The sequence below is a fragment of the Topomyia yanbarensis genome, chromosome 1 (assembly GCF_030247195.1).
Source record: "Topomyia yanbarensis strain Yona2022 chromosome 1, ASM3024719v1, whole genome shotgun sequence".
In the NCBI taxonomy this organism is placed as follows: Eukaryota; Metazoa; Arthropoda; class Insecta; order Diptera; family Culicidae; genus Topomyia; species Topomyia yanbarensis.
Window position 1 is genome coordinate 194428581 of NC_080670.1, and position 25686 is coordinate 194454266.

The window sequence follows — 25686 nt, forward strand, 5'->3', positions numbered from 1 at the left end:
GAAAAACATTGTACGACGATGTGTTACGGTGCTGCACATACAATATACATTCAGGAGCAACGGATGGAAAACTTGAACATGCCTACAATCGATCCCAGTCCGAGCGGTCCATCCACACTAAGATGATGGGTGGTGGAAAACCAGCAGGAAATAAGCATGTGTCAATCAAAAAAGTTACTGTTCGTTCAGAGTGCGACGACCACTCAAGCTCAAAAGCCAGCCTTCGATGGCATTGCGATGACGAGGAAATGTGAAGCCAGGGTGGAGGATTTTCCTAACTTAAAATAGGCTAGCTTTTCCGAATAGGATGGCGAAGTCAATTTGCTTGTCTATTCAGTACGGATGTGTGTGGTCGCTGTCAGTTCTGATTTTCAGCTTTTCTATACACCGTCCGTTCTCTCCAGTGGGAAAGCAATGGAACGGAACTTGAATTCGATTCGTGAAGTTATACGAAAGCGTGTCCTTGTCAGGCGAATGTCGTCATTCGGACAAATCTATGTAGCATTCTGTATATTCTATATTTAGATTGGCTAAATTAATGGATAATTTGTGTTGTTTGCCAGTTTCCAGTTAAATGACTGGCAGTTCAGATTATCGACAAAGAAGTACCATTTGAGTAGCAATTTTGAATCGGTGAGATCCGGATCTTATAACCTTTTGATGCGTTCATTGAACTTCAGGAAAAATTGGCAAACTTAAGCGGAATTCTAAAAATAAGTGGGTCATGAAAAGGTAAAATGCCTATTCTTAAACTGACACCTTGTCAGATCACGCACTCTATCACGAGTAACAATTTCTTGAAGTTTCTTAATCCCCTCATCGATTTTTACTAGTCATGTCTGTTTCAATTAGACGACCATTGGAAAAATTAGGATGCGTTAGATTTATTCCACTCCATCGTTCATTACAATTAGCCATTTCCATCAATCCAGACAACGTAGGTTACCTACGAGCATCGGGTACCAAGACGCCGGTCTTCAAGCAGTCCAGTTCTATCTTGATTTAAGGGCTTACATACAAAGTTGGAACTCAAAAAGTCGAAAAAACTTTTTTGGAAAATTCTATGCGAAATTTCATCCAGATCTGAGCACTAGATTTCAAATTACAGTCGTTTGCAACGCACTGGTTCTTCCACAAATGGACTTAAAATTTTAAACGCAATTATCTCGGAATGGAGTTTTTTTCAAAAGTGCCTTTGCGGTGAACGTGATATCTCCAAAGCTATTCATCCGATTTCCAATTTTTTTGACGTAGGACTACGTCTTTGTTTTCGATATGGGGGTGCACTTTGCAAATTCTACAAAAATGGTATGTAAAGAAAAGTGGTCCAATTTTAAACGCATATAATTTAGCCATCTCACGATAAATTTTCAAATTTTTTTGCACTATTTCGACTATTTAAAGAACGGATCTGGCCGTACAAGCTCAGTTGCCTGTTGAATGGAAGGCGGAGCAGATCACTGCGCTGTGTGTTTTCACAGCTAGTGTAGCTGAGTTATATGTCCGTTACACTGGCTGTGGAGGTACGCTACCCGCTCAAGCACTATGCTTTCTTTTGTGTTGTGCTTGTTTCCAGCGCTCTTTTATGTGCAATCTCGAACACATTTATTCGTACACAAAATCGCTTGTAAATTCGAGCTCCATTTGCAAACACGGTTAACATAGTTGTCTCTTTCGCTCTACCCATCATCATCAGCGTTGACTCATTTTGCTTTGTGCGCTTGGGTTCACTGTTTGAGGCGAATGTGTAGGTAGGTATATATAATTTGTTAACAGAGTTATATTCACAGATTTTTCTGTAATGTCACAGATTTGTTTTCACAATTTTTGGGAGATTTTTGGAATTTGGATGAAAATTTCAATGATTTTTGGAAATATTGTGATTGTTCGGAAATTTATCAAAGATTTTCACAGATTTTTTTCCTGCTTCAGTTATCACAGATGGTAAAAAGATATTTTTGACCAAAACACAGATTTCAATGTGGCATCCCTGTTTGTTAGCGGTTGCATGCGTAACCTGCATGATAGCAATCTTTGCTTTCGTTGCGCAAAGACGAAAACTTTCTTGGCAACAAATTCACCCGGATCTATAAAAAACACAACAAAAGTTTATTATTTACGTTCGATCAATTCATTAATTAATTCGGTCACGGTTTTCTGCCATTTTTCTTCAGATCTTCTCAAATAAGTTTAATCTAGTTCGGTCACCTACTACAAATGAAATGACCTGACAACCAAGAATGTTTGGTTCAATATGTAACATTCGAAGTTGATTGGTTGTGCTTAAACTTTACGTAAGAAATATATTTGATATTACTTTAAATGTACTAAGAAAATAAATATTTTACTTTAAGCAGTATAGTCCTACTTCTACAGTTCGTGCAACTCCATAGGGCTGCCCCTTGTAGTTTTTTTTTAATTCAACAACAAACAAACTGCCTTTCGCTAATCTGCCGAGATTACCAAGTCTCAAAAACAAAAATGAAAGCTCTGATCAGTTTCGGTGGCTATTGTCTGCAGGTATTTTCATACTAGACCGGGTATTATCCAGTTTCATCATAACCGACACTCCGTTGAATATTTTTCCGGCAAAGAAATTAGAAGCACAGCGTACTATAAACTGTTTTTGTCTTTCTCGTTTGTACAATCCACCTTGAAAATTGACGACTTTAGCCCGGCCAGCCCAGGGAAATAGATCGAAAAACAAACAGGTGGATGAACGAAGATTGAAACCCGCGAAACGTAGTTTCCGCTCCGCTGGCTGGAATATTAATCCAGCATCCTTAGCGACTCCTGCGCTCGCGCATTACTCTTTGCTAGAGTACTGCTCTGTATACGAAACTGTTCTTGTGCATTGGTATTCCAGGTATTGAAACCTTTCAGATGACCAATTCGAATAACAGCCCCATCAGTGATAATTTTCACTGGGGAGAGAGCGCAGACAACGATGACAGGGAAAATAACATAAACTTACCGCTTCGTGACAAACGGAAGATCTGCGACATCGATTACACAGCTTTGGCTGGTTGAGACGCCGGGTTATCCTCCTCGGAACTGCAGAGTATTCCAGACTTCCAGGTTGTTTAGTATCCTATTGTCAGCTTTGCAACTTTAGATATCCAGAGAATTTGGTGGTAGGGCTCTGATGCGGATTGGCAACACACCGAGTTGTGCGTAAGATGTTTATATGCGGTATGATCCGTGCTAGTTGGCGTATACGACGTAGATTTATTATGCCGTCTTGAGGTCCCATCAAACCATTACACAGTGGTCCAGAATGCGAATTTAGCAGGAATTTTAACTTTTTGCTAAAATTAAATGACAGCCTTACAACATGTTTGGCAAAGTTGTTGTACTTTGCAAGGCCATTCTTTTTGTTTAAACCGATGCTAGGGTGATTCTGAATTTAACAATATTTAAAATAGAACTTTTTAACGGTTTGAGATAGAGCTTTACTGTCTTCGATGAAGTTGTAGAGCAACACATTTTAGACAAATTTGCTGAAGACATGCAAGCTCTAGCTTTTATATTTTCCATTGCACGAGAAATTCAAATGTAAGCTTTAGGGCGTTCCTTAAAAAATGGTTTTATTTCTATAACTTTTGAAGTTTTTATTTTACGCTAAAGTACTCTTTGGACAACTTGAACATTATTTTAAGGCGCATAATTTGCTTTAAAACACCAACTATTTAACTTTTTTCGTTTTAAAGTTATAAGAATTTTTATATAAAAAATATAACTTTTTCAATTAGAATTATCTTCGATTCGGGCACTGAACATTAAATACTGTTGCTTTCATATGAAATAGCATGCTTTGTAGTATAGATCACCAAAAAATGGCAAATGCGATATTTTTTATATCTTGCAATATTTACTCAAAAAATAGTTTATTTTTAGTAAAAAGTATATATATAACTTTCTAACGAGCGAAGCTAGAGGTTCAATATATTAAGACAAATTGTACTCCTTCAAAATATCTGAAAGTATTTCTAAAGTGATCTTAATGAAAAATCAAAACTTCAAAAGTTATACAAAGAAAACCATTTTGTAAGAAACACCATAATTTTTTTTGGTAAATTTCTTGTAAAATGAAAAGTACACGACATAGAGTTTCAGTGTCTTCGACAAAGTTTTTTAAAATTTCATTTTCTGCAATTTTCTGGAGGACAGCGAAACTCTATCTCGAACCAATAAAAAGTTAATTTTCTGATTTAAAAAAAAATAGAACCACCCTACCCACTATTTAAAATAATAGAAAAGTAGTGTAAAGTGCAATATTTTATCATGAAAACGAAACTACATTTTTTATATTGTTCGCCGTGAAAGTAATTTAAACATATTACAAAGAGTCAATTCATGAAAAACCAAATTTTTAATATAACTTTTTCAGTTTTAATTTTTTTTCCAACCTATTCTTCAGATGTTTTTCAGAGTTTTTGAAGACGAACATTTTCTTCTAATACATCAAAACTCTAGCTTTTATTGTTCAGAAGATATAAGCACTTAATATTTCAAAAATAGATTTTTTTAAATCAATTTTATGAAATTTAAAAAAATATCGTATTCGCCATTTTTTGCTCAATTGTAACTCTAATCATGACCTTGTTTATAGTTCGAAAATAATTATCTTTTATTTGCCCCAAACGAGTGATATTGTTATTTCAAACAACCCCATTTTTGCCGAAAAAGTGCTCATAACTTTTCGACGGAAATATCTAGATATATGGTGCCATGAAACAAATTATTCGCCTTGAAACAATCTTAAAGTTGTCTGAAGACTACTTCAGTTTTAAATGAAAACAGCAAAAGTTATTGGAATAAAACTGTATTTCGAAGAAGCACCCTAAGCTCCGACTTTAAATTTGTTGTAAAATAAAAAGTACGACAGTTAGAGCTTACCTTCCAAATTGCCCTCTTTGGCAAGTATTTTAAAAATAATTTTGATGAATCAACCGTTTTTCCTGATGGAACTGCTTGTTCTAGCTCGAATGCTTCCGACTGTCAATTAATAAGTCATCGATGTCAGCCGTCAGCTGGAAACCTCCTGAGGAGCACTCCAACTTCCATCACGGGTGCTACCAATTCATGCAGTTCACCCGCGCCTTCTGCTGTTAGCAGTCATTCCAGTCGCCCCGGTGTGCATTCCAGACGACGGAATCAAGGAGTGCCGGTCAGCCTTCCGTGTCTAAAATCGTCACCCATCCACTTATACTATCAAAATGTGGGTGGCATGAATTCCTGTGCAAATACCTATCGCCTAGCTACCTCGGACTGCTGTTACGACATTATCGCATTGACAGAAACATGGCTAAATGAGCAGACCCTTTCCAGCCAGGTGATTTGCTCTGACTACGAGGTTCTCAGATGTGACCGGAATCCTCTCAACAGCCACAAATCCTCCGGAGGCGGTGTTTTGCTCGCTGTGCGTCGTGGATTAAAAGTTCAACATATAACAAATGATGCTTGGAGCAGCATCGAACAAGTATGGGCAGCGATAAAATTGGGAAATCGAACATTATATATATGTGTGGTTTATTTCCCTCCCGATAAAATTCGCGACTCTGCACTAGTTGATTCTCATTCTGAATCATTGACTTCTGTTGTTGCGATGGCGCAACCCACTGACGAAATCATGATCCTCGGCGATTTCAACCTTTCTACAATAAAGTGGCGTTCCATTCATAACGGATTTCTACAACCCGACCCAGACGAATCAGTTTTTCATCCTGGCAGCATTACTCTTCTGGATGGCTATAGCACGGCTACACTTCTGCTGATTAACAGCACAACGAACGAGAGCGACCGGATTTTAGATCTATGCTTCGTTAATGCCAGAGATCAATCGCCGCATATTTCCACCGCCCTCGCCCCGCTAGTAAAGTATGTTCGCCACCATCCGCCTCTTCATCTTACACTCCAGGACGTACCGCCTATGAAGTTTTCGAGCCACGCGCCCACCGTGTGTTACAATTATAAGCGGGCCGACTATAGCAGCATTTTGAATATTTTACAAAGTATTAACTGGGATTCTGTGCTAAGTAAGGATGATGTGAACTCCGCCGCTGAAACGTTCTGCCATATAATGAGCTACCTTATCGATCGTCATGTCCCAAAGTGTAATCAACGAAGTGATCAATCCCCCTGGCAGACAGCCGAGCTACGTCAGCTAAAAACTGCGAAAAGAGCAGCATTACGAAAGTTTACCAAACGCCGTACCTTGTCACTGAGAGCTTATTATGTAAGGCTCAATAACGATTTAAAAAAACTGAACAGTTTTTGTTTTTCAAACTATCAACGAAAAATGCAACGTAAGCTTAAGTCGGATCCTAAATCGTTTTGGAGATACGTCAATGACCAGCGGAAAGAAACCGGCTTGCCTTCTGCAATGTTTTTGAATGGCGAAGCTGGTCATGATTCACAAGCCATATGCAAATTGTTCGCCTCTAAATTTGCGAGTGTGTTCGTCAGTGAGACATTGTCCTCGCAGCAGATTGACGTTGCAGCTAGCGGCGTGGCCCAACTCGAACGGTCAGTGAATGAGATTCGTGTAGAGCACTCGGATATTGTATCAGCAGCATCCAAGCTTAAAGCATCGTCATCTCCCGGGCCAGATGGTGTCCCTGCTGTATTTTTGAAAAAGTGTATATCTGGTTTGGTGGAACCACTCTGTCAACTATTCAAAATGTCACTGACAACCGCGATTTTTCCTCAATTGTGGAAAGCAGCTTTCATCTTTCCTGTCCACAAAAAAGGTGATAAGAAGAACATTGACAATTATAGAGGAATTTCTGCGCTCTGTGCCATTTCCAAGCTCTTTGAGTTAGTCGTGGTGGAGTCAGTGTTTTTTCACTGTAAGGAATATATTTCTAAAGACCAACATGGATTCATGCCGAATCGATCGACGTCGACGAATCTACTATCTCTAACCTCTTTTGTGTCCGAAGGGTTCGATGCGAGTCAACAAACTGATGTTATATATACTGACTTATCTGCAGCTTTTGACAAAATCAATCACGATATCGCAATCGCTAAATTGGAAAAACTTGGCTTCAGTGGATCACTCCTACGATGGTTCCAATCCTATCTCGTTGGCCGTCAACTCAGTGTGAACATAGGTGATGCATACTCCAAACTATTCTCCGCAACGTCTGGAATTCCGCAAGGAAGTCATCTCGGACCTTTGATATTCACTCTCTATTTCAACGATGTAAACTATCAGCTGAAAGGGCCACGGTTGTCGTATGCAGATGACCTGAAAATTTTCAACAGAATTAAGAGCCGAACGGACGCACTTTATTTGCAGCAGCAATTTGACACTTTCAGCAGATGGTGTGAAAACAACCGAATGAATCTGAATCCGGCGAAATGTTCTGTGATATCGTTCTCCAGAAAAAAGGATCCCATTGAGTTTGAATATAACTTGTCTGGAGCTCTTGTTTCCCGGGTGAGCTGCGTTAAGGATCTTGGAGTGCTGTTAGATTCGAAACTTACATTTAAGAATCACATTTCGTATGTTGTTGGTAAAGCATCGCGAAGCCTGGGCTTCATCTTCCGTACGGCTAAATCCTTCACAGACATTTATTGTCTCAAAAGCCTCTACTGCTCTTTAGTGCGCTCCACGCTGGAGTATTGTTCGTCAGTCTGGAACCCGAATTACATGAACAGCAGCGATCGAATTGAAGGCGTTCAACGAAAATTTATACGGTATGCTCTTCGACGCCTGCCTTGGCGCGATCCTTTTCGTCTACCAAGCTACGAGAGTCGGTGTCAACTCATCCAGCTCGATACCCTTCAGCGCCGTAGAGAAACTGCAAGAGCCTTATTCATCTCTGATCTTCTGTCAGGACGCATCGATTCTCCAGATTTATTAGAGCGAGTCAACATCCAAGCAAGGTCCAGAACGTTACGCGGAAACGTTCTTCTGAGAGTGCCGTTTCGACGAACTATTCAAACAGCTAATGCTGCTATCACGGGACTACAACGCCTCTTCAATCGTGTGTCGCACCTGTTCGACTTTCATTTGTCTCGGATAACTTTAAGAAAGCGATTCCTGCAGTTTTTTAAATGTAATTAATTTAAGTTTCCATCATTGGGGCCGAGTGCGGCCTGTTGATGCGTGCGATAAATAAATTTTTATATACATTTTTACCTGTCTTCAGCAAACTTTTCCAAAATTTGTCGTTCTACAACTTCGCTGAAGGTCGTTCGGCTCTAACTAGAATGATTAAAAAGTTAATTTTTTGATCTTGGTAAAATTAGAACCACCCTAACTGTTGTTTTAACAAAAAGAGGGGGCTCATAAGCTACGAAAACTTCTCCAAAGGCTTAATAAGGTTAAGTTGTTTAGTTTTAGTAAAATCTCAAAATTTCTGCTAAGATTGCATTCTGGACCACTGTGCATTCATGATTTTCAGTACAGGCGTAAGAGAGTACTTCTGAGAATGAAAAAAAGGATAGAAAATTTGTACATACCTTGCTGGCCTTTAGGAAACTGTATATTAGGGTCACACAAGGGAGATCCCGACTTGCCGAGATATCCCCTACTGGTACGTTGGATGGGTTTCTTCGGACTGGAAAGTACTCCTTTAACTGAGATCTGGTGTCACAATATTGGATACATGACCAGACAACGTGCTTGATGTCGTGATAACCATCATCTCAAGCACAGCGTCTGCTCTTCTCAAGCCCAATATGACGAAAATGCGCATCTAACGTGTAGTGGTTGGACATGAGCTGAGAAATTACACGAATGAAATCCCGACCCGCCTTCAATTCCCTGAACTAAGACTTCGTCGATACTTTCGGTTTAATGAAATGTTTCCGCCATCCAAGCTATCCCATTTCTCCGAGTGGTTTGTCAACTCTCCCTGACGAAAAATACAGAAAGATTCCGTGAAGCTTTCGTAGATGTTACCTTCTAATGCTCCCATCTTAGCTAAAGAGTTTGCGTCTCGTTGTCCGGGATGGAGCAATGTAAGAGGACCTAATCTAAGGTAATCTGGTAAGATTTTTCGGATAAAGCACTTAAGGATTCCCGTAGTTCAGTGAGGAAATCGGGGAATCGCTTTAGCGAACGGAGGGCACAGTTGGAATTATACGAATCGGAATTATACGAATCAGGATTCATGTTCTGCGCCATATTCATGTCTGAGAAACTCGACAAGCCTATCGGAATTTTCAATCACTAACGGCTTCAAGATATCACATCGAATGGGCACCTTGTCCCGTTATTGTCCGGGAAAAATTGGTCTTCTTTTGGTATTTCTGTCTCAAATACCTAATGTGACGTCCAGTAAAACTAGACCACAAGATGTTTAAATGTGAAGATCTGAGCAGTATTTTACTCATCAATAAGAGCCGAAGTTGCGGCAATTCCCTCTTTCTAGAAACAAACAACCAGCTTAGTTTTCTCCGTGGAGATCTCGAGACCCAACTGAAGAGTCCAAGCAGACAAATTTCCTAAGGTAATGGTCCTTTCAAATCGACAAGTTTTGGTCCGGTACTGGACCGTGTTGTGCAAGTTGACAGAACATTCATCAATGTCATTCACGTAAAGGTTGTAAAGAAGAGGATTTAGACATGAGCCATGGGAAAGGCCCACATTGCTAACTAGCATTGCTGTAGAATCGCCATACAAAAAATACATGTGCTTTTTAGTCAAATGAGCAAAATTTTGTTTAAAGTAGAGGGAAGACCCTGATGGCGCAGCATGAAAGGAAATTGACAGAAATCGAATTAAAAGTCCCCTTAAGCACTGACGCCATCTCCTCTTTGCAAGCATAGACCATTTGAATTTCGCTTGGTTTGTCGCTGTACCTTTGCGGGAACCAAATTGTGTATTCGACAAAACAAAAACATTTGCTTCGATACAACTGTCGAGGTGGTACAGCGTCATTTTATCGAAAAACATCCGGATACAGAAGAACATCGCAATCGGGCAATACGAATTGTGAGTGGAGGCAGCTTATCTCGGTTATGGAGTGGCGATCACACTCACTTGCGTCCAGTCTTGAGCGACAATGTACTCGAAATGGAACTTATTGAATAAATTTAACAAAGACCTTTTAGTAGTGTCAGGCGGATTTTCCAACACGTTGAATTTGATTCTATCTAACTCTGGAGCGTTGTTGCTACATGACAAAAAAGAGCAAGTGAGAAGTCCATCATCTAAAACTATGACAGATTCGCGGTATCGTAAGGCAATGCGGTGCAGTAAAGGGCGAACACGAAATTATTGCGACACATTCAACAAGGCATAACTTTTTTACCATTGGGTAAAAATCAACCAAATTTTGCACACTTTCTCATTGATGTGTATTGTTTACATGCTGTCAAACTCGAAGTCGTGTTTTTCAATTCAACGAAAATGGAGGTGAACCAACGCGACTCGAGAGAACTAATTCTTTCCAAACACCTGGAATTTCCTGACCTGTCGCACCGGCAGTTGGGAAAAATGTTGAACATTCACCATTCAACCGTCTCCAGAGTGTTGAAGCGGTTGCAGGAGCGGTTGACGTTGGACCACGGCAAATGAGCGGCAACAATCGACGGCTAAAACTCGGGCACGAAAGCTCTACGAGAAGATGCTGACAAAATATGGCTGCTGTGTGATGGACGACGAAACGTATATAAAAGCCGATTTTAAGCAAATTCCGGAGTTGGAGTTTTTCACCGGCAAGAGCAAGTTCTATGTGGACGACAAATTTAAGAAGAAGAAAATGTCGAAGTTCGCCTCCAAATATCTCATATGTCAGGCCATCTGCTCTTGCGGACTGAGCCTTTCGTGACAAAGGGCACAGTAAATGGCGAGATCTACAAATCTGAGTGCCTCGAGAAGCGCCTTTGGCCGTTCTTGCAGCAGCATGACGAAGCTCCGCTATTTTGGCCAGATTTGGCATCATGCCACTATTCAAAAAGTGTCCTGGAGTGGTATGAGGCCAATTCTGTTCATTTTGTTCCAAAGGACATGAATCCGCCAAACTGTCCAGAGCTGCGCCCGGTGGAGCAGTACTGGGCAATGATGAAGCGGGAACTTCGGAAGAGCATGAAGACAGTCAAAGACGAGGACAGGTTAAGAAAATGAAAAAAAACTGATAAACTAGTACCGGATGACACTGTAAAGACTTTGATGGAGGGCATCAAGCGAAAATGCGTTCAATTTTACACTCAAGGCTCCATCGATTAACTTTTCTTTTGATTTTTGAAGTAAATATATGTATAAAACTACCCTAAAATTTTGGTTTGATTTTAAACATTATAAGAAAATTCGCATGACATTTTCGGTGTCGCAATAATTTTGTGTTCGCTCTTTAAGTCTTCTGTGTCGGTATAGAGTCCGGCTCGATTTCGTGGTGTTTGGAATATTTTTCGCTTTCATTAGTGTTCGTCGGGTTGTGCCCCAAAGAGCGTTCATCGATGTTTTCCTTGTTAATCCGTCGACGAACCGGCGCCAATCACCGCGTTTCTTGGCTTCCATCGAGCTCTTTATTTTCCAGCTTCCTGAAATTGTTAAACGTTCCTTCGTAATTGTCTGGAATTCCTTACGCGTGGAAGCCTTTCTCCGCGTAAAAGCTGGAGCACCTTTCGCCCCACAACGAAGTGGGGGAGGCCATCAGTGAGTGTTCGCGTCTGGTACGCGTTTTGTCTGATCTTGAATCGGGCTGTAGAGAATTGAGACAGTCATAAACGCGTACTCTCCCTCCAGAGGAAGCTCTTGTGTGAACTCGATTTTGTCGGATCTCGCGATTGCGTAGCTCCTTCAATCAATGTTTCGTATAAGGTCATACGAAACATTATTTCCGGCGGCTTAAAACCGTTAGCGATTGTAATCATATTTCGAATTGTTTATTAAAAGTTTAAACTAATCTATTTTCGAGATGATATTTGCAATTCCACTGTATAACTGTGATCGAATCCGTGACCTCGATGAATTATCCATCGATCGATGCACTGATGGGCAATTTGGTAGTCAACTGCTTCTAAATTGTTCTCACTATAAGGAGAAAAGTTAACAAAAGACTTAGGAGCATCCGAAATATCGGAAGATGCAAATATCATGGCCACGATATCATGGAACTTCAGCAGTCTAACCCTAGGTTGAGTTTCTGGTTGAATTAAAATACTTGGAGTATCTGGTGCCCGTAGAAGCTGGATGGAAACACCTTGAGTGATCTCAAATGTTCAAGACCAGAAGCTTTTTGCTTCGGATTTGTTACAATGCTTCCTTGATCTGTTATATTTAAACTTAAGGTAAACTTTTTGTCTTTACGCAGTAGAAAATGTCTCTTCTTGGGGATCATAGACGTCTCACTCTTCCTTAGCCTGACCCAAGAGAGCAGAAGGATTTGTCATTGCCGGTGGTGTAGTCCTCTTCAGAATTTGAGCAGAAGAGTTCTAAGAGTTCCCTAAGCCAAGGCGTCAGTTTCTCCTCGCTCTTTTTTACGCAGGACTTGTTGAGAGCTCATGTAAACATTCCTCACAGTAGGGATCCTTTTCAGTATTCATGTAGCAAGAATCATGACATGGTTGTGTGGCCCAATTGCTTAAAATTGCATTTAGTGCGACTTATGGCTCGCGGTACAATAAGGCGAACAGGTGCATAAACCGTGCCGAAGGAGTGCGATTAAGCCAAGTAAACCTGGCGAAAGTCAATTGATCCAGGTCTGATTGAACATAATTTGTGTGCGTCCTGTGTGACTGACCATCAATGTAATCCCTTGCAATTCAGATTCTATACTGGCTGAAGCAGGGAATCTTTGAGACAACCAATTCCGTGCTTCATCAGTTTCCCGCTTGTCAAAGTCGAATCGGTAACAACGCCTTTAATCTCTACACTGTAGGCGGGTACGTAAACACAGAACTCCTCCGTAAGGGTCTTGTCTCTAGCAATTTCATTTGCTTATAATAGTTCGGAAACCACAGCCCTGCGCTTATTTGTGCGGACTTTCGAAATTTCGGCAACGGCGGAATATCGTTCCTGCAGGACTTTTGAAATCATTAACAAACATAGTGCCCGGGCAATTTTTTCCTTAATGGAGAAAACATAGTTTTTACCTAAATTTTTCTCCACTAAGGAGAAATATAGCATAATGGCATCTATATTTCACCTTAATCCCACGGGTCCTTTATTTTTTCAACACATGTTGATAAGACGCAACACCTGTTAAAAACGTATTTTGAGAACTAGAAAAAACCTACAACTACATAACCGATCGATTTACGTCGCCTATTCTGACGAACCTTGCAAGCTCAATCGATAACATCCTTCTTTTCTCGCTAGAAGAGCCTGCGTTACCGCTCCCTCTTCCCACGCAAATAAGAGAAGACACATTGCGAAAGGTTACCATAGAAACTTTGTTTTTCCTCCTTTCTCTCAATTCCGAACGCCTACTGCTGCTGCTCGCATCAGCTTCATCGTCATCGAGATGCCTGCCTGGCTGATGACGGGGGTACTGGCTGCCCAGCCCGATATGGTAAGAGCATTAAGTCTACAGCTAAGGATGCTTTTAGCCCAATTAGTCGTTAGCGTAGTGTTTTCCGACAAACTGCTCTGGCGTTTTTTTTTCTATTTCCACTAAGAGATACGCAGGAATCGCCGAGCGTGAAACTGGATTTGTTATGTTTTCAGAACTGCGCTCGTTTCGATTGTACCTTTGCTCTATTCAAACGTGTTGCAGGACTTTGCCCCGGAATATGACGATAGTGAAAAATTAAAGTTGACTTATAAAAAGGTAGATAAACGAATGAAATCCGCCAGTTGCACTATTTTTCCAGCATGTTCATAATCGCGTGCCATCTGATCTGTTTTCTGCCGTTCCGCCGCCTAGGAGATGTCATACCGGACTGTTTTCCGCGAAATGTGGGGTAGGTTGGAAAACCCAACCCCGATATTCCTATAGAAGAGTGTGTTGTTTTTCTCGATTTACATTTTCCAAGAATTGGAAAAGGAAGCTGTAGACAGCGTGCGCTATCGTGGCTTGAGTTTCAGCGATGAATGAGCCGAGAGAAGCTTTCAATTTTCATATTATAAACCAAGGTGGCACACTTCACACATTGGCCAGGGTTTCGTTCGGAGAATTTTAGGTACTCCGGTACTCCGCGAGTAATCCAGACAATTGTCACATTTTGTTTTACCCGATATTCTTTGACCATTTGTACTTTTTTTTAAATCTAGGTCGCTGTTTTTCGAATGGTTACCAAAAATCCAGTGAATCATTAATTGTTCCACTCCTGGATATGGACAAAACTCTCCCAGCAGAAAATTCTATTTACTCTCCCGTTGGACCCACCCTTCTTCTCTTATCAACCAACCAACCAACATCCCCGTCTCCCAGATCAACACGGCGCCGATCCAGCTGGGACGCTGCGAAACACCAAACACCGGAACAATGATCCAGGGGTTACGTGTTTATTTACGTTGTTTTAGTATGTTTGGGAATATTTTTCGAGGCTCCGGGAAAAAAGAGCATCTATAACTGCGATTCCATGTTAATACGCGAGCAGGCATGTAATGTGTGTGTATGTGTTTGTTGGGATGTTTGTGTTTTCACTGCGGGGGAGCCAACGTTCCCTTGTGTTATTGAATTTTCCTTTTCGGCGTCATCATCATTCTTGCTCTACGTCCTAGGGAAGCCTCCCGATCCACTCATCACACACTAATTCATGGAGCAAAAGGTTGGCACTGCGTATTTTCGCGGACGACCTGTTACGCCTGTCGAGATTTAAGGAAAGCATTGTTATTATTTGTACATTTAGAAAATTGGATTTTCCATTTATTTTTGGAAACTGTGGGTGAGGGAGGCGCAAACAGACGAGCTGTTTGACTTTGTTTGGTATTCGGAATGCTTGCCTGGTAGGTAGGTTGAAGTTCGAGAGTTGAATGTTTACCGTTAAAATAATTGGATGTAAGCCAGCTTTGCTTCAGAAGTTTCTCTTGGTTTTTTCCCCTGGTGTGTGTTCTATTATCTTCGGCTTTTGGGATTGTTTAAATGAATGGATTCATAGAATTTTTGAGATCTGTTACTGAAAAGTTTCCTGATATTCATTGTATGATAGTTTAGAAACTATTAACTAGATCCATGACTTTGAAAACTTACGGATAAACATGCTTAAATCTCCATTTTTATTGGTATTTCGGCATCGATTCTTTATTTGATATCATTGAAAAATTTTCCTAAAACGAATCCTCTTTAGTTCATATTGGCAAAATACTAATACATATTGGTATCCTCGCTGATGGTGGCGGCTATTGTTTTGGAGGTACTGGACGCACCTTTTGACATTGTCATGATTATCTGAACAAATTCCAAACCATTGTATAGGATGTTACATCCGTAGATGAGTTTCTTCGGGTTTGTTTGATGGCTTCATAAGCCCTATTTCCAAGAATGGTTACAAACCTGAGTGTATATCGAGACATGACAAGGCCGAATACTGCCAATAAGGTACTCTTTCATGTACTGTTAGGCAGACTACTCCCGGACCAGATGCGCAAATCTTGGATTAATTCCGGGAATTCAACTTACGGACTCACCACCTGTTTGCGTAATTCAAAACAGCGTACGATTCAGTGAAACGAATTGAACGAAATTCTTGAATGTGGTTTTCCGACATTAACTGATTAAACTGATTCGTATGATGTTAGATGGATGGGTCAATATCAAGCGTCAAAATAGTCAATGAAACATCTGACTCGTTTGTGACGTTAGATGGAATGATGCAGGGCGATGCAATCTATTTTTCATCTATTCGCACTCGAAGGTGTGATGCAAAGATTGGATGGTCAAAGGAACGGAACCATCATCTCGAGATCTCCCCCATGCTTCTTGGCTTCGCGAACGACATCGACATCATCGGCGTTGATCGCAGGGCATTTTTACCTTTTAGTAGGCAGGCTACGATAACCGGACAGACTGGGATTTCTTACAAAAAAAGTGCGCGACACTTGGTAGAGAGCGAGGCAGTCGGAACAGTGTTGGTTCCGAGGTGAACATCGATGGGGTATGATATGAAGTTGTCAATGAATTCATATAGCTTAGAACACTAGTGACATGTGGTAACGATGTTAGACGTTAGATAGAAAGGCGTGTTGCGGCTCTGCGAATGGGATTTTCTATGGTTTGTGTAGACAGCTAAAGTCCCGTAGCCTACAGACGCACACAAAACTCGGCCTATACAAAACACTGATACTCCCTGTTGCAGTTAAATTTTTCGCGGCACAGTACAAAATGGAGTGACGCACGAAACAAGTATAATAGTATGATATCGGAAGACTGATAAAACACGGCAAACTACATTGGGCTGAACATTCAAGGCGAATGCCCGAATGGAGGCCAACGAAAGTTATGCTCAGCAGTGAACCTGGAAGACGTCGTTTGCTTCGGGCCAGACGCCGTAAACGCTGGCTGTGTGCAATCGGGAACGATGCGCGTGCGGTTGGCGTTCAAGGGTAATGGTGGCTTAATGTCAAATAGCCTGGAAATCTAAAATATGTTCGGCCATGATATAGAGCACCCGAGTTATTCGATATCTATGATGATGATCGGTCTAATACAGACGGGAACCCGGGGCTATTCGAACCTACCTAAGCAAATCACCCTTTTAGGTGGCTAGATATGAAAAAAATTGCCGGTGAAAGGTCCTAATTGTTAGTTCGAAACTTCAGCTACATTTTGGTGCCATAAAAGTTCATTTGCGCCATGGAGTGGTGGCGCTATCCGACGATTTGCAAAACTACGTGTTTCCATCCTTTTACGATGTGGGGGTAATTCAGACCATATTTTTAGACAATGGAACTATGTTTATCTATGAAATATTTATTAGAGAAACTCCTTAAGAAGCAAAAAAATGCGTTACGAAAACGTAACTTGGTTAATCACAGCCGTCATATGGCGTATCATATATTTTCTTGGCTGGGGCGTATGCAATAGAGCGACAAGAAAAAATGACCCCTATCGGCCCACCTCTGAGTCGATTCCTAGTCCCACCAGGAGTACTTGCTCCAAATTTGAAGCAAATCGGACAAGTCTAGCTACCGGATCAACGTGCTCGAAGTTTGTATGGGATTTTTCGACAATTTACATGGAGAAAACCCACTAGCGCACATTTTTGCCGCTAGGTGGCACTGTATGCATCGCATTGTCACTGTAAGTGAAAATAAGAAAGATAATTTAATTGTCTCCAACTTTGTCGAAGAGTGATAGTCCATCCGGCTTTGTTAAAAAAAGTTATTAAACTTTTAACAAAGCGATGTCTGAGTCAGTTTTGCATAGGGCCTAGCAGTGCATGGTTGTATATCGGTACTCGATTCCCACCAGCTATTAATTTTTGTGAGTTAATGGTTAGATTTAGCTGAATAGTATGTTGGTGGAAATCGAGTACCGATACACAACCATGCACTGCTAGGCCCCATGCAAAACTGACTCAGACATCACCTCGTTAAAATTTAATAACTTCTTTTAACAAAGCCGGATTGACTAGCAGTCTTCGACAAAGTTGTTGACAATTAAATTATCTTCCTTGTTTTCACTCACAGTGATAATGTGATGCATTCAGTGCCACCCAGCGGCGAAAATGCGCGCTAGTGGATTTTCTCCATGTGGACTGTCATAAACTCCCATACAAACTTCGGGCACGTTGGTCCAGTAGCTAGACTTGTCCGATTTGCTTCAAATTTGGAGCAAGTACTCCTGGTGGGACTAGGAGTCAACCCAGAGGTGGGCCGGTTGAGTTTTCAAAAATTCATTATTTTCTAGGGCAGTCTAGTATGCAATCGTGTGCATAACTGCAAGCCGCTGAACGGTGGTTGATGGAATAGGGGGTCCGAATAGCCCCGTACGCTCATTTCGCACAAAAGTGGTGAGCGTTTTGAAAATATCTATTTTCACCCAAACAAAAATCATTCCCCAGAATAGGAGCCTCAAGCTTTCCAAGCTTACCTGTTATTTTTTCACTTTTATTTGTTGTTTTAATCACGGTTTTACCCATTATAACAATTTTTGTTCTGAGGATGGTAAAAAAATGAAACACATTGTATCTTCTTTCTAAAAAAGCCGAAGAATTAGAATCAGCTGTGTTTTAGAATAGAGGTTCCACGAATATGTACGACAGTCAGAAAGTCTTACGATTTTCTGAGAAATCGAGGAGGTCCGAATTACTCCCACTGTCTTAATAGTCCAGCCCCCCCCCTCTATGCAATATCTTTCGCGATCTCATACACGTCCATGACATCATCGTTGATATCTTGCTGTATATGGAGTCGGATTTTCTTCCTGGCTTCTTGCACTTACCGGTTTCGAGCTTGAATCTGTCGTCTTTAGCATTAGCTTTCCCTCTGATACTGTCGGCTATTGAGGTTCTGTTATTGAGGACTGTGTGTTTAATTCGATCGCCTTAGATGAGTTTTCCTTAGCGGCTTCTGTGCGCAATTTCTCGTAGTATGCCGTCCGACCACTTAAGGTTGGACAGAGAATGGACAAAAATCGAAAACGAAAAAAGCAGTTTTTTCCACACCTTGTGTTAGATATTCATAAAAATCAATCGGCTTATCCAGAATGTTGTTACAGTGCTGCTGATTGATTTTTATGAAGTTCTAACTCACGGTATGGAAAGAAACTGCTTTTTTTGTTTTCGATTTTTGCTTATCCTCTATTCAACCTTAACGGGCTTTAAGAAAACTGGTATTGATAAGTAAAAAATGGTGTCTGAGTAATGACAGTGCATTGTGTTTTGTATTGAAGACACATCTGCTGTAACAAATTTCCCTTTTTTCATTCGTTTAGTTTCAAATGAAAGGTACAACCTTCCCATCGGCTGTTATTGAATTTTTTGTTGATTGGATTTCCGGTTCCGGAGTTACGGGTTGAAGAGTGCGATCACGCAGCAAATTCCCATATAAACTGAAATGAAAAATTCTCTAAGGGGGGAGTAAGGGAAAATTTCAAAATCGAATTTGTATTTTGGATGCCAAATGACTTTAAAATGCGTGAAACGTTGAGATTTGATGTAATCTCGAAAAAAAATATTTTTTGACGAAAATTGACTTTTTGACTTTGGCACCTTTTCGCCTTTCTCATATAGAAAGGTTATGCAATCGCTCTAAAAAACGTCAACCCAATCCCGGCCAATTTTTTTTGGCTTGTATAGGCTTCGGTAGGAGTATGCAGTAAGGGGTTGCTACTTCAAAACTATAACTAGTTTAAAATTTCTTAACGAATCTTCCTCCTTGATTCGCCGCTGGTTTCAAGCGATGTTTCAGTGTCGACACATAGTATCTCAAAATCGTGGCTGTCGATCTATTGTATGTACTATGTGCAAATCGTATTGAATATGTAATATACATTTCCGCCAGTGTATTGAACATAATAAGCCATGGAATCGTAGTTTCGACAAATGAGAAAGGCACAATTGCACCACTAGGTGGATTAAAACAGATTTTTAGCGAATTTTCACTCTGCAATCCTCCATATAGACGGGGTTCCGAGGTCGTCTAGTAGAAGTAAATTTTGGAATTGTCACAGAACCACATTCCGTATATGTTGGAAATGAATAAGTAGAACTTTGTAAGCGGCACTATGCACTTCCTCTTTCAACAAGTGCTCCACTTCTTGTGATTGAATTTGAAGTCAGCGACAGCTATGAAGTAACGCTTCATGGAGAACTCACGGACTCATACTGAGATACCTAGATCCAACATATCTATAGCTCAGTGCACAGGAACCGAACGCGCCAGGTAACTGTTAATTGTTCAACTTTTTTCTTCGTTTGCTTTACACGCTTTTCGTGACTGGTGTCATCGGTTGATGAAAGCAGACAGAATAGATTCTACTTCTCCATATTGTGGCATAAACCTTTTAAAAGCCATATCGAAAGTACTAGACATCAGATCGAGTACCCGTACGTCAATTTTCCCATCATACACGGGGATCTTGATGTTCTAACATTGCCACGCTTCGACGGATTGTAGTAGGTTAGTATGCAAAACGCTTTTTGTTAAGCCAGAGTGTTAGTATGAAAGTAGTGCATGTAAAAGCTTCTTGCCTTTTTGAACAGTTGCTCTTGTGTGAAAATGTTCCAATTTCCAAAGGAATGCTTGCAGATTCTTAAAGCGAGCACAACTGCAAAGCTTTGATCGAATCAGCGATGATTATGTTTTTTGGTCTACCACTTTCTCGTGGTATCCCTTCATTGGTTAAGGAAACTTTTCAATCGTCATTTTAATATAAGCTTGCTCTAAAAGATTTTAATAATGTTAAGGTTTCAGATCAAAATGATGAACATTTTATGGACGCTTCTCATAATTGTCGAAACTAAAGACATGTCCAGTAAGTCCAGTCGAAAAATGAACAGGAATTCTGACTGGCTCTAAACAGACTTCCGGCTTCACTGACACAACTGACTCCGGTTCGGTTTTCCGGCTGTGGACTTGCAGGGTAGTTTTACAGTGTAGTTTCATAATGAACAGATACGCCTCGGTTAAACCATTCGGACATTGATCCGGAATTCTTAACTGGTTCTGTATAGATTCCAGCTGAAATGCAAAAGCTGATTATTTCGAAACCGATTGAGCCGGAATCGGCTCGTGCATTTGAACTGTAATCCATACAGAGTCCATTCAGGATTCCGAACCGATTTCCATATGACGGAAAGTCCCGGTGAAATCCATGTAGAAAGAAAAAAAAATGTTGCCAATGTTTTATCAAGTGCCAAAAACAAGGTTGGACAATAATCACGCAAATTAACACAAGAACTTGGCATTTCAAGCTGTCCGCTGTGTTTTGAGACCAACAAACATAAGTGTGCACCAAAAAATACAGCGAAACACCTCGAAAAAATACCAATTTGCTACCGTACACTGCACCGTAAGCACTTTGTGAATGGAAAATTCATCATTTTTGATTATGAATAGTATTCTACACTTTCGAATCACGAAACGATGGCTACTACACTGACAACATTGAAGCAGCGCCAGACGATATTGCATACGCATCGAAATTCGAGCCGAAGGTTTTCTGAGAAGCATGTTCGAGGGCCTCTGATCCTTCCAAACAAAATCAAAGAGCTCAATGTCGGACATTTATATCAGTAAATGCTTTCCGAAATTGAAGCAATTCATCGAAAAATATTACTCTTGTGAAGAAATCGCGTTTTGGCCAGATTTTTCAAGCTGCCATTAAGCGAAAATGAACGGATTGGTGGACCGTTATCGATCGTATGGTGTACGATAAGAGCTTGAAGGCTCCAAACGAGTACCAGTTTATGGAATCTAGCGAAGGTTAAAAGAAATCGACACTACCACCAAAGTCCAAAGTCTAACTCGAGAGGTTCTTCGCACACTGCGTAAAATCGAAGACAACAGTCCATTTAGTGCACTGTAAATGTATTTTTCGAGATAAAGAGGAATTTTCAATTCGATGTGTTGTTTTCAAATATCGCACACTGGAATTGAGTCGAAAAACTTTCCGAACAGATACTTGATATTGCTTTCTTGCTGTTCACGGTTCGCTGTTCTTATGTGCTTCGTGTTTTAACGGATTGCATTTAAAAATCTCTCTTCATCGACATTTACTTCTTTTCTGTGTAGTTGTGCTGATTGGTGGTTTGGAGGTACTAGGCGCAATCGTTGTTAGTTCGTTGTTGATTTGAAGCAACAAAACTTGGTTGGTGTTTAAGCAGCGTATGTCGAAGAGTACTTGCTTGTGCGGCACATTACAGAAACTCTGGTGTCTTCGGCGTTTTCCGTAATGTGCCGTCTTGTTACTAATCACTAATCATTAATCATTTTTCAAATGTGTATGTACTTGCTGTACTTCAATTTTATCGTCATTCATGTATACAGGAATCTTGGTTTTAACATTGTCATACATGTTCATTGCAAAGAAGCTCATGTGCTAATCTTCTAAACGTGATCAGTATACTATTACGGACGTGTTGTAACTTCATTTAGGTCACTTCTCGAGATCAAGCTCCATTATCACTTTTAGTAAGTGTTCCACCTCATTTACTGTGGGTCTAAGGCGAGTACTTCACCCTCAAAAAGGGGTCTCAGAGGTCCGGCTAGTTACAGTTCCCTAGTTTCAATGAACTTGTAATATAAAATTCAAATGTTCGAGCGTTTTCGGACTTTCGATTCTCTCGCTGATAAAACGACAAAAAGAGGCTTTTGGTTTCATTGGGTCTTAGGAGCGATGCTTCTTGAAGTCACAATTTTAGCTTGCCTTTCTGAGGGTTAATGTTAATCAAAATTGTGTTTTTTGTAGCACGAGTACTCTTTATGTTTTGTGGTTGACCCATTTCACTGCCCGAAAGTAACGTTACTTTACTGTTTGCGCAGTGGATAACTAACAAAGCGATAGACAGAATTGTTTGCTTGCTAGCTTTACTAATAGTTGCAGCGTAGCGATTTTTAGCTTCTCTTCTGTGCAAAATGAGAAGGTGGCCTTTATCGTAACCAGGGTTGCCAATATTTTTCAGGAAAATGTCTGGCATAAACCTGGTACAGTACAATTGCGTTGCGTTGCGTAAGCACGGTATACTTCGTAGATTGCCGACTGATGACTCTCATTTCCAGCCAGACTACTTGAGGAGCATTGTTTGGGAATAACAATTGATCCAGTCCAAGCGAGAATTTCGCCTGAGAACCGCCATTGCTGGCCACGACCATCTTTACCGTAGCTTTGGATATGAGAAAGGAAGTGTTGATGTGGTACTTACTTAACGGAAGGCCCCGACTCAGTGACGCTCCCATAAGTACCACGGATTGGGTAGTGGGTGGGTTGTTAGTCAGGATTCGCCTCAAGCAAGCGATGCGACTGAGAATTTATTTTCGTGCATAAGAAGTTTGAATAGTTTATTGACTAGGATACGTAAATGTTCGCGATGCGAAGGTGTTTAACCTCTGGATAACCGTTTATCGAGAGTTTGTTTCATCGAAAACAACTTGAACTCCGGACAGCCGGCTGTCGAGAGTGTTGTCGACAATATAAAATAGACCATAAATTATTGATTTAATTTAATTGATTTATTGGCCTAAAAATGAGCCAATGAATATGACAATAAAACGTATGTTCTTCGTGCTGGTATTACTGCTGCGAATTGGTAGCTGGCTTCTGATTCTTCTCGAGAAACTATCAATTCCCATTTTTTTCACTCAGACAATACCATGCGTATTCCTCACGTACATTAAATTCCCAGTGGATTAGTTCCCTATTTGGTCAAATAAACACTAAACAAACAAATAAATTAGTTTGCTTTGTCCAAAGAGATGTCAGCTAGATTGGCATCAACCGGCGGATACGTGTTCCCTTGCAATGTCATCAAATCAAAGTACATTTAAAATTACATACGACACACTATGTGCAATAAAATATGATCGGAAAAAATAGTTGAATAACCAAGGTAGTTCATTTTCAAAGATAGCACTGTTGATGAATCACCTTACAAAATAGGTGATAAGGGACGCGGACGAAAATAGCTGACCACCGCCCATAAACCTGGTACAGTACAATTAACTAAAAACAATATTTGCAGTTGTTCGGTCCTTTAGTATCTATACTTTACACTTCGTGGATAATGCATGTAATATTTCTTGTTGATTTTAAAAAAATAAACCAGTGCCTACAGTTGTCATTTTAGTGATGCTGTAATTTGTAAGCCGTGTGGTGTCTGGCGGGCTGAAATCTTTTTGCACTATTTCAGCCAAGAATAGAACCTCTGGGAACTGCTCCCATGTCATAAGAGGCGACTAACAACATACTAGTAGTTCCTGGGTCGAGGTATTGCTCCGTACCGAAGACTTAACCTCGACGGACCGTAAGGTTTTACATCATAACCTTTATCCATTCTGTATTTAGTGAATCACTGACATATAGTCATCTTTTCTGATTCGCTATTCTCGATTGTGTACCAACGTTTTAAGTTTCTTCTGGCGGTTGTATAATAGCCGTAAAGGACAAAATCTAATTCTACACTAAGTAACAGCATTTATTAATATACCGGCTCTTCCACGCCAAGGTTTAGCTTCCAAAGCTTTGGTTTAAAAACCGTTTAAAAAAAAGCTCGAGCTGTTTAATTGCACAAAAAGTTTTTTATGTTGCAAGCGATCTGTAGATGTGTTAAATTAGGTTTTTTTTAATTAAATCTGGAACCGTCTACCGACAAATCTACATTTACGAATACCTCCAAAAGTGATTTCTTGAGGTCTCATGAAGGCCTGACACTAGCTTTATGACACTTTTGCTTTCCTAAACAGTGATAAAAATCTCAACATTCCAGAACTTCACTTTGTGAGAAAATGTAGGGGCATCGGAAGCTAAAACTTCGTAAAATCGCTCTCCTGGTCCTTCCTTCAAAATCATCCAGTGCTGTACTCTACGTCACTCATTCGAATTTGCACCTCTCATATGGTAGTCGGTATTTGCTAGCATTGCTGTTCTCACATACAATCTTCTTTTGGATCACCGAGGGATCCCCTGTCGTAGTGTAGTATTATATTTGATACGCATAATAAACATGTCGTTTGCAATTGGTATTTAACCCAATTATGGGAACGTGTCTGATAGGGAGAGTGGAGATGCCAACTTGTCATTAACATTTCGCAGTGAATTTTTTCAGTCATTTGGGATATCTTTTATACATTTGTATGCTTTCTTTGTACTGCAAACTTGAAAATGATTATTGAAGTGTTAATAAGAAGCATTATTCCCGATGGCCGGCTGTTCGAAGTTCATATTGTTCGTTTCGAATTCTCGGAAATTGATCGCGAGCGATTTCGTGCATATTGCTAAGATCATATTGTCTATATATGAAAAGACCTCTATTATATTCCACGCGGCTTCATCCAATCGGCCCCACGGAACAATAATTTTTAAAATGCCTATTTGAATGGAGTCATATTTCTACAGGAGGTCGCACACCTGAAAACTTTGATGTAAAATGAAAAGACAGAGCGCGTGAATACTCAGCTAAATCACAATATCTACCAAGATATATCCTGATTCATCTCCCTACCTACTAACACCAATCCTATTCTGTGACGCTTGTGGATGATGCAGAGAATTCCTCGGTCATAATAGTCACAAGTGTTGGACTAACATTCCTTTCCATCCCAAAATTCACCTGCATGGGCGTGGCCATGTACGTTATTGATCATACTATAATCTTAGTCTTTTTAGGTTGCACGTTGAGTATGATGAACCACTCCCCCAAGTATCATACAATTGGTTCAATATGCAATTTCAATAGGCTTTGATCAATCACGGGAAACTCATGGGCGGTCAACTAAGCTAAGCTAAGCTTTTAGTGATGCTGTAATTTGTGTATATACAATTTTAATATTGAGCAGTCCGACAGAAAGAATGTTTTTCCTTTCAACTGAAACTGTAAAGAACGTAGCCGTTGTTTTCGGTAATTGGAACTGAATTTTATGTCTTGTACTTGAATCAATTCTAGAATTATTTGAAGCTTTACGTAACAAACAAAATATCGGTAATGAGCATATTGATTACCTTACTTATTAAAGCAATTAGTTGTGCCAATTGTCTTCCACGATTGAAGCTTTGGAGAAACTGTCAACATTCCCGTATTTCCTAAATAGTAATTGCAATGAAAAATAAGATAATTTTCGTGTTACAAATGAATATTATTCATATTACAAAAATCTCACCTTGAAAATTCCATCCTCCTTCGATC

General features: G+C 40.2%; 1 protein-coding gene across 7 annotated transcripts in view; it reads left to right on the forward strand.

Annotated features, from left to right (window-relative positions):
- Window positions 1–25686, forward strand: part of LOC131686024 (signal transducer and transcription activator) — a 126682-nt gene that overhangs the window by 23968 nt on the left and 77028 nt on the right. The gene's annotated exons all lie outside the window — the stretch shown is intronic.